We start from the raw sequence: 10,000 nt of genomic DNA, 5'->3' as shown, positions 1-10,000 counted from the left end.
GTTCCGCAGGGGGTGTATTTTATGTGCAGGCTGGAGAAAAAGTATTATGTAGTTGCTGGAAAAAGATTATTGTTGTGCTGGCAATTTTTTTTAAATGTCCCCCCCCCCCCCCCCCCTCCCTTCCTCCCAACTGAGCGCAAGATCCGAGCCTTTTTGCCACGCCCTTTTCGCTTACGATGTATTAAATTGAACAATAATAAAAGCAAGGTGACACACGCTAACACCAACCCGGTGTGGCCAACACATCACGCATGCGCACAACCATTTCACCCGGTCAATTAGCAGCCATGGACAGCTGTTTCGGCCTTTTGGGCCTCATCAGCATGGCGTAGCTAACATACCAGGCGGGTGTGTTTAGTACCCCTTTAAGTGGGGTTTTTATTCTTGCTTGCTGGGAAACGTCCGCCCGGCCCTGCTGGCAAACGGAAGATTTGGTCTGTTTTGCTGGGAGTGCGGAACAGATAAAAATTTCCCAGCAGATAGAGAAATTGCCCCCAAAAGCCTAATTTTTGGTTTATTTTATATGGCCATGATATATTTTGATGAATTTTGAAAAAATGGCTTGTTGGGTACTACCCCTGATCGTAGAATTGTTCACATTTAAAACTGTTGTTAACGGCGTTGACTCCAGTCAAAACCAGTAAACAGATGCGTTACAACTTTCTACGATGGTATTTAAAAATACTTCCTAACAATACCGGGAGAATTAGAAAATTGCGTAATTAGCATTGCGTGCAACGAAAACAAAATCTCGTTTCCGGTCACGCACACAATCCTTCAATACATATTTCCCCCTTATTCTGCCGCGTAGGGCGTCCGTAATTTAGTTGTCATCGCGCGCGATTGCCTCTGAATGAGGAGATACCGAGTTCGAATCTTCCACAAGGCAAAGAAATCTTTCTCATGTGCAGCCAAAGCGCGACTGGGGCCCCCCCCCCCCCCCCAACCATTAATGTCACCATGCACTTTGGTAAGAGCAATGCTGTGAAATAAGTTTAGGAAATCGTGTGAACGCGAGTGCATTTCATGTTTTCCGTGCCCGAGTGATGTTTTGAAAGTTGCGGCTTGTGTCATTTGAGAAATTTCAGAACATCACGAGAGCTCATAAATCACGAGGATGCACGAGCAAAGGCTCGTCTATCCCAAAGTTCTTGATATCCTTCGAAGGTAATAATCTCATCTCATGTCATTTGTGCCGACGTCTCAATGGGGCTCCAGGGACAAAACTCTTCTAGTTTTGACATTTTTTCATTGACTTCTCCAGGCACCCGACGATGATCCGTTTAGGCAACTACGTCTACGACGGAAATACCACGAAACGAGAAAATTATTAGGCGGGTTCATACTAGTGGAGTAAGGATACGTTCAGTGCACTTGAGGCCTACTTTCAGATGTGAACAGCTTTAATTTCAGCTCAAGTAGCCTACCTTGAGGCCATGGTAACGCATTGCCTTCAAAGAAGCCCAAGTACACTCTCAAGTCTAGTTCGACCATCCTTACGAGCTTACAACACATTCCGGAAACGGACGTCTATCAAACACTTTAAAAAACATAGACGATCTCAAGTATGCTTGAGCCCTGGGCATACTTAAGATATACTTTACTCCGCTAGTATGAAGCCACCTATTGGTTACAAGATCTAGAGGAAAAATATAGTCGTGCTGGAAGCAACAGTACTCGTTTTAGTCCAGCGAATCGTTCTTTTTCTATGTTCTCGTATTAATCCCGTTTTGAGAGCGTTCTTTACTGTACAACGTTCACAAGATGAAATAATTGTAAGACTTGTAAAACATCTGTTCTGTTTTGGATTGGCGTTTTCGTTGCATAAACTTTTCGCCTCTTGCAACTTTCCCAAATTTGGGCTGCCATGGAAACAAGTCGAGATGAAATCTCCTCTTGTGTCAGGCAATGTCTGGCAGCTCTGTGCCTTGGTTGCCTTACTTTCTCAGACACACGTGGTGGCTCACGTTAGAGTTCGTCATCGTAAGAGTTGTCTCCGAGACAAATCGAGATCCATCCTGGCTCAGGATTATAGTGCATGTCAGTGCCGTGTCGTTCCGATGGTACCGAATTTTAAAGCCACACCGGCAGGAGAACAGACTCAACTGTGGCCAGGATTAGTCTGATCTCAATCTTTTTCGGCAAGATTGATTTCCAAATCTTACTCAGTTCATGATAGATCCTCCACGCGGGTGCTTTTCTTGTGAAGTCCTCGAGGCATTGATGCATCAGCCAAGGTACTTCAGTCAGTCATGTTGTCCCACCTTCTCTCTTTCCATTCCGTGAGATGTTCTTATGCGTTTTCCAGCTCTTCTGATAAAAAGGGCGCCGATGATATCATCTGCGAAGTCCTTGTCAGTGACTACCACTTGGGGTGATCTACTACTTTTACGGTTATTTACCAGCTTTTAGATCAGTTTCTGTATGTTTTGCCCGAGCGCTAGAACTCTCTACCTTCAACAGTTTCCTATCATAGTTATAAATGTAACCCCAAAGGAAAAAATGGTTTTTTCGAAGTGCTAGAAGTCGTATTTTATTTATTTATTATTTTCTCTTGTTTTTTTGTTATGTTAGAAAACATGTAATTTTAATGCAATTAGTGCTTGGTAGTGCTGTAATTCATGTCACGTTCGTATTGCAATACTTATTGTATTGCTTACTGTAGTTTGCAATGTTTTATGGGGTAACTGTACGTATTTAAAAAATAAAATTATTTACAAAAAAAAAAAAAGTTTCCTATTTAGGCCTCTCACTGGTCAGGAGCTCATGAGTCATGGTAAATATTTCAAAGCAAAAGATATTTTCATATGGAATACGGTTGAAGTTTTCGTCACTTTTCAGATCAAGATTCTTGAAGGTCGTTGAGTGGTACCGCCTCTTTGCTTATAGGTCACCCCAATGGCTTCATGGGAAACCTCTATTTGCAATCGTTACATTTCTTCCACTCCGTTATCCAAAGAAATACAAGTCCATTCCTCATACATATATGTCAAATGTTCCAACTTGTTCCGGACCATTGAACCACTGTGTGACATCGTGAACTCCTTATAGTTTCCCAACTGATGTGGTGATTATTCAAATAACGACAAAACAGACTCCTTAATCATGACCTGACTTCCCAGAAGCCATTCAAAGCGGAGGAAACCATCACAACGGACAGCGCTTATGCGCGTGAATGGCTCCACGGCTGTTTTGTGTTTAACTCAACAAAGTCACTCAAAATGGTTGCAAACGAGAGGCAATGCCCTTTACGTTTCCTTGTCGCTCTGGCAATCGTGTTGTTACTGGTGTATTGCGTGTCACTGAGCGTGTTCCTAGTGTATTTGATGCGAGATTACAGCCTCCTAAAACAACACGTTCAAGATTTAAGTAGCCGAGTCGATTCTTTGTCGGAAAGCAGAGTCACAACAGCTGCCGGGACTTCTGTTATGCCGCGGGTAACCACAAACAACCTGAAAACAAAGAATCTAAACTTTATCAAGATCAACAGGTTGGTGTATGCAGTATGTACTACCTACGCAAACAGATTTTTTTTTTTTTGGTGCGTTTATGTTCAGCAATTAGCATAAAAATGAAACTTCACTCAGTGTGCGATAATTTTTGTATTTGTTTCGTATCACTCAGGCCATAAAATCTGTTATTCCTCATTTATTGGTTTTATCCCGGTTATCTTTCATTTGTCTGTGAATAATTGTCACAGCTGTAGCTCGCTATTCGATCTTGCTTCCTTGTTGGGACTTAACTACCAGCCAACCAATATCTCCTCTGTTATGATAAATCTCGTCTGTTTGAGGCAGCAGCCCCCACTCTAAATGCATAACGTAATGTCATCCAGTTTTTGTGATGTTTCAGGCTTAGGAAGTGAATCGTTTGACAACCTCTCATAGCACCTTTCTCTTTCTATTTCACCACATGTTAAGATACCAAACACTTTAACAGCGTGCGATAGTTAGAGACCCTCTCAGAACATGTCTCGGATGACGCACCACATGCGCTCGTTCGCAAATTCATCTTTCGTTGTACTGTCCCTTAAGTATTAGTCCGCCATTTTGGTCCCGACAATTATTGCGGTATCCAGTTGGTAAACACCATAATCCAATGATGTGTCGCCGGGTCACCCCTTGAAACGGATCCTTTGAAAACCTGAAAGGGAAAGATGTGGTTTAGTGAACTAATAAGACAGGAAGTTAAAAGTCTGTTAGCTGTCTTTCAGCAATGATCAGGGGTGGATCCATACCGGTTTCCATCATTTTAAGGAAATTGGTCAGAACACTGTAAAGGGGACTTTGGAGGGTTAAAATCCAAAATATTCCCGGCGGAGTATGCCCTCGGACCCCGAGGACCGTTTTCGTTGTTTTGGAAACCGGTCATTATTTATCCTATATCTGCCCGTGATGATCGCTTCCATTCAAGGCGGAGCTTGGTTGCCGAAGTTCAAAATGCCATTATTCATCAACATTAACAATTAACGTTTCATTGTCAAGTTTGCCTTTCCTGTGCAGAAATCCGAAGTAACTGCAACGAAGAACGCATTCATAGGAAGGCTGAGACGATCTACAAACGCCTGCGCCAGCATCGTGTGTGCCAAGAGTGGGCCACCCGGGGCAACTGGTCCCCCGGGACCTCAAGGTCCACCTGGACCGCCGGGTAGTTTTCTACTTATTTGTTCAACGTTCTGTTTATGCTCCAAGATACTGCAAATGTAATAAATGATTATCACAAGCCGCCAATATCTTTGAACCCTTGTCCACTCTGTGTCGCTATTTGATACCGAACTAATTCGTTTCACTGCCTACGGAATGGGTTTGTTGGTATTTGCTTCATATGCCAAATAAAATATTCTTTTGTTTTAATGTTAAGTCTTTCTAGCCTCGCTACGACGAGCAACTTTCAAATAATTTAGTTTCAAAGCACTAATTAACGTAAAGAGAAAAGAATGTAAAAGTGGTCGCCATTTATAAAAGTGGCCTATAAATACACTACCATTTACTATGCGGTTAGCGAGGAGAAAAAATCTCGTCCCAGTTTTCCCGGGTAACAATAGGGAAATATCTATTATTCTATTACAGGAACGCAGTTAAATATGAATACCCGTAGATAAATGCAATGTCATTTTCATTTTGACTAGAAGAGAAGTTTGAACCAATTCGTATTACTAATGTGGGAAGATTATTGACTCTATTAATTGTCTTGGTTTGCAGGTCCTAAGAGGAGAAGAAACAGAAAAGGACAAAAAGGTTGTAAATCATCTTGGTCCGTTACTATAATTTGATTTTAAAGCGCAATTTTTTTTAAAGAGCTGTTGCCTGGTGGTGCAGGTGTTTGCCTGGCGTCCATTATACGGAGCCTCCATCTTCCATATTAACCCTCTGAGTCAGCCCTTTCCGGTATCTTTTCTATTTTTAGAAGCACCTTGCAGGGGCCAATCCTAAGAGACCTATGGTCGGTCATTTATTACATCACATACGTGTGTGACCTATGTGAACCACTTCACGTATGCCCTCCGAGTCACTATACGTCACATACGTCAAAATATAGTAGTTCTAAAAATTGAAAGATACGGGAGCGTTACCGTACAATACAGATAGAAGCTCCGGATAATGGGCTCCTGTTTTTGCCAATAATCAAGGAAGGGTGTTTGTTGGGTTTTTTTTTTTCTTGTTTTTTACAGATGACGTCCAAAAGTGAGAAAAAAGTTAGAATAAGAAGATTTTTCATGCTTTCATGACATGCATCAACCTTTCGTTTGCCGTTTCAGCTGGAGGCGATATGAAATTTCTCTATTATCTCGAATTTTTTAAACGTTGAAGTATTTTTAACCCATTGACTCCTGGGAGTGAGACTCAATAGATTTTACTCTGACTGACGCCAGACGTTTTACTCTTCAGTGGGTTTAAACAGACCGCGTAAAGAAGCAACTTTTCAAGGTCTGACCAATTACAACCGACCCTCGTGATACACATAGCGGCGTTTTCATCCAAGCGTAGACAAATGACGGAAAACATGTTCTTTGAAGTTTGAGTTGGCAGCCGTTAAAATTGTTCGACAATATTTGAAGCATACTTTATCAGATGAGGGTCAATTTTTTTAGAAAAAAGTCTTCGATATCCGGTCGTGCCGCCATTCAGTTGGAAAACTTGCATGAACATATCTCCAACTTCGAATGATTGAAGACAAAACTACTTGTCACGTTTACAGCCAATTAGAGCATGTTTTCCCGTCCACGTGTCCACGGTTAGATGAAAGCGACGATATATGGCCTGATGAACGCGAACACAAAGATGAGCTGAGACCTCTATACACAAAGTAAGCACATTGTGAGACAAGCCGCGGATATTATTGTAACTTTTGATAAACACAAAAATCGTTTTTTATCCACAAAATACCTAGTTTCGTATTTAGTCTTGGTTTGTCATAAATGCTCTCTTTACTGAATAATCGACCGTACTACAGAAAAGCACAGCTCGACCGATTTTAGTTGACCTACCGCTTTTGAATTGTCAATTAAAGAGTAGTGCTTCAAACAAACACGAAGCACAGACGGAGCTTCTTCAATGCAAAAAACAATTTCTTGTTCAATTTCTTTCTGTTCAGGTGAACCAGGGATCACCGGCCCTCCGGGGGACCCGGTGAACGGGGAATAAAAGGAGATCCTGGTCAACAAGGTAAGGAGAGGAAAAAGGGACAAGGGTTCCGGCGAAATTTGCTTCATACAGAAACATTCTTCACGGCCATAAAGATATAGTTGAGTTGAAGGCAAATTACATTATCTAACGAATTACGTCATCATCATCATCATATCATCACCACTACCGCCACTATCCTCGTCATCATCATCAAACAGACAACAGCGTCAACAATAACAACAACAATGAAACCAGAGCGCACGTTCGATTAAGAGTAACTTTAAAAGCTCTTGTGACACTGCCCTGGTGAACTGAATTTTTTTCTATGGATCAAAAAGGAAACACGGGACTTTTTTTTAAGGATTCATTAAAATACGTAGAGCCTGTCTTCTTTGAATATCGTATGGCGTATTTCTTTATCAAGCAGAAATATGACAAGGCAACTGCTTACAGTCATACTTCGCTTTAAATGGGCAAGGAAACAAGGCTTTTAATCGCCTCAGTAACATGTGATCTCTACTGATCGTTGTTTTTGTTTAGGTGAACAAGGACCACCATGAAGTTTGGTGAGCACTTAAATTTAGCTGACTATGCCTATAAGAAAAAATTTTGAGACATTTTCAGAAAAAGCATCGGGTGACTTTTCAGTCAGTACATAATTGTTGCCTTCCAACACATGAGTCTTCTCAGGTTTTGTCCAAGTTAACGTTAACCCTCGACAAATTGCTGTGGCAAAATGAGATCAATGTTTTCGTTCTTTTTGTAGAAAACAAGGGACCCGCTTGAAGTCCGAGTTTGTTTTGTTTTGTTTTTGGTTTGTGAGATTCCTTCTTTCAAATCTTTTGTCAGGGACGAGAAAGTGCTCACCTGGTGGGAGACGGCAAAAGAGTAGAACACGCTGGTAAGATTCCATAGTTGAGGCACCGGGCCTCAGTTGTTCAAAAGATAAATAACGCTATCCATGGATAGCGCAATTGGTTTTGCTATGACATTATCCTCTGGAATGTGATTTATCCGATCAGTGAATAGCGCTATTCATCGTTTGAACAACTGGAGCCAAGAAACCCATGTCCTATTGACACTTCATGATTTCGTGCACACGTTTTTTACGAGGCGCGATAAGGAAATCAGATTCGCTTTAGTTTTTTTTTCACCTGGGGCTTATCTCTGCCAAGAGTGGGGTGGGCGAGAAATTTTCCTGCACCGTCTAGTCATTAGCTTGCGAACGCAGACGTATTTCCGGCTGACGACCGGAAATTCGTCTGCGTTCGCAGGCTATCTAGTCAGATTTTGAGCGGACAAATATGCTCGGATTTCTTTGTGCCGGCCAAAGGCGGTGTCAACCTTCTCCCTAGTGTTTCCTAATCAACTCCAAGCCCAAAGGAAACTTTTCAAGGCTTCAAATTCCTCCACAGGATCTGTTGACCGTTGGAATCCACGTGAGGTCACGTGAGCGGAAACATAACATTCAGAAGACACCAAGGTGCGTTGATGATCGGCCGTGCGGAACTTACTATGTATACAGCCAGATTTATTATGAGGATTGTACGAGTTATTCCATGAGCCATTACACTTTGCTGAATGGTCGCAAGATTCTTGGCAGTCAATCCAGTGTTAACCATTGTGATGCAAGATATTTCACAAATTACCAAGGTGGTGTGTTCAAACTAAATGCCGGCGATTCAGCTGAAAGTGGAAGTGCACATGAGCAAAACGTACTACATGATAAAAGAATTCAGCTACTTTGGATTGTTCATGTTTGTATCCAGGATAATAGTGGAACATTCAAGTTACCCTTATCTTAATTATTTTAGTAGCTATTTAACGTCAGTTTCTCTTCTAAGAAAACATACTTTAACATTTTCACCGATGAATAAGAAATAGCCGGATAGCAAAACCGTTGCTGTCATTCGATCCACCAGACTAGAGTTGCGAGAGGTATGGGTCTATTCCCATAGCAAACTGACAAGAATGCAAAACCGTTTGAATTCAAACACATGAAAATTACAATGTATGTTATCGAAACCAAGTTCGACGATTTCAACCACAGCCTTAAAAACGAAATACTCTCAGATGCTCTAATGTTTGTTTCCAGTACAGTTCCAGAGATGTGGCTTTCTATGAAATAGTGCTCGTATGTCGGGCCCTAAAATTCCAGAAGAATCACATTTTTGCGAAAGAGATACCTTAACCCTTTTCACTCGAAAAAGTGATTGATAGAAATTTTCTCCTCACAAGCTCAATTCATTTTGACCGGTGACGAGAATAAACAAATTTATCACCTGGGTTATTTTGTCTAGATATACCATCAAATTCACATAACTGATAGAAGAAATGTATGGCAGCCAGTAAGGAGAATTAATTTCAGATCTTGGGAGTGAAAGGGTCGACGGACACAATCCTCTGGCAACTCGGTCGTGCGTCAAATGACTTCCGGTTTTCCAACTTTAAGTAACCTTGGAGGTTCAAAAGGGAAAAAGTTCAGGTGGAGCCCACGACTTATGCGATGCCAGTGCAATGCTCTATGAGGCCACTCAGTTGGGGATGGGTCAATTTGTTGGGCTCATTTCGTTCCCGTGAAAGGAGTCGAAGAATATACATTTATTTCATTGAAGAGTATTTGAGTATAGGTGCATTTTCTGTTTAGGTGTTTAGACTGGGTGCACAACTCGTTAATTGGTCACTGTCGAAGAAGCGGTCAAGACGTTTGTTTGTGCAGATGGTGATCTCGCGCTAGAGCTAATGGCGAATGCCGCGCGAGGGAGAAAGGATAAGAGTACGATAGATTCCGTACTTTTATAACTTGTACATCCTCATAATAACTTCACGTAGTTTTATCTCCCATTGTTGTTGCGCAAAATTGACGGCAATATTACAAGAACGTCAAAAATACAATATATGATTCAAGATCATTCAAATAAGACGGTAGGCGTGTTAAAGTGTACAAACTCCTCCGAGTTAGCGTGAAAAAAAAAACCGGAAAATTGCTCTCCGGCTTCTCACACCCCTCAAAGAAATTCGGTTATTTTCGTCATTGTTTGAACGGCAAAAAAAAAAACCAAATTTAACCAACGAACGTGCCAGAGTGCAAACATGTTCCTTTTATGCTCATTAAAACTATTGCATTGGGCGCTCAACTTGCTCTCGAAGTCGTTCGCTGCTTACTTTGCCTTTTCTGGCACAGAAAGATGGACTTGATTTCCAAGTCGACGCAACTTATACTGGTCTCATCTTAGGTTACACATCGGAAAAAGACTTTATTCATTCGGTGGGACTGGGATCAATTCTCTATTTTTCGAATTCCCCCTAATCCACTTTGTTTGCCCCTCAAATTTTGCATAATACCTATTAATTTTCAAATGCTTTGGGGACAC

The 10,000-nt window shown here is 41.5% G+C and overlaps 1 long non-coding RNA gene across 1 annotated transcript; it reads left to right on the top strand.

Annotated features, from left to right (window-relative positions):
- Positions 1-2,528: 2,528 nt before the first annotated feature.
- Positions 2,529-9,544, top strand: LOC138028765 (uncharacterized). The gene is made up of 7 exons (XR_011127718.1): positions 2,529-3,490; positions 4,503-4,647; positions 5,202-5,237; positions 6,595-6,665; positions 7,167-7,192; positions 7,476-7,527; positions 8,042-9,544. It is a non-coding gene; the product is annotated as an uncharacterized lncRNA (long non-coding RNA).
- Positions 9,545-10,000: the final 456 nt, after the last annotated feature.

Source organism: Montipora capricornis, chromosome 13 (genome assembly GCF_036669925.1).
Source record: "Montipora capricornis isolate CH-2021 chromosome 13, ASM3666992v2, whole genome shotgun sequence".
In the NCBI taxonomy this organism is placed as follows: domain Eukaryota; kingdom Metazoa; phylum Cnidaria; class Anthozoa; order Scleractinia; family Acroporidae; genus Montipora; species Montipora capricornis.
The sequence above is the reverse complement of the archived record's forward strand: the minus strand, read 5'-3'. Positions and strand labels throughout refer to the sequence as shown.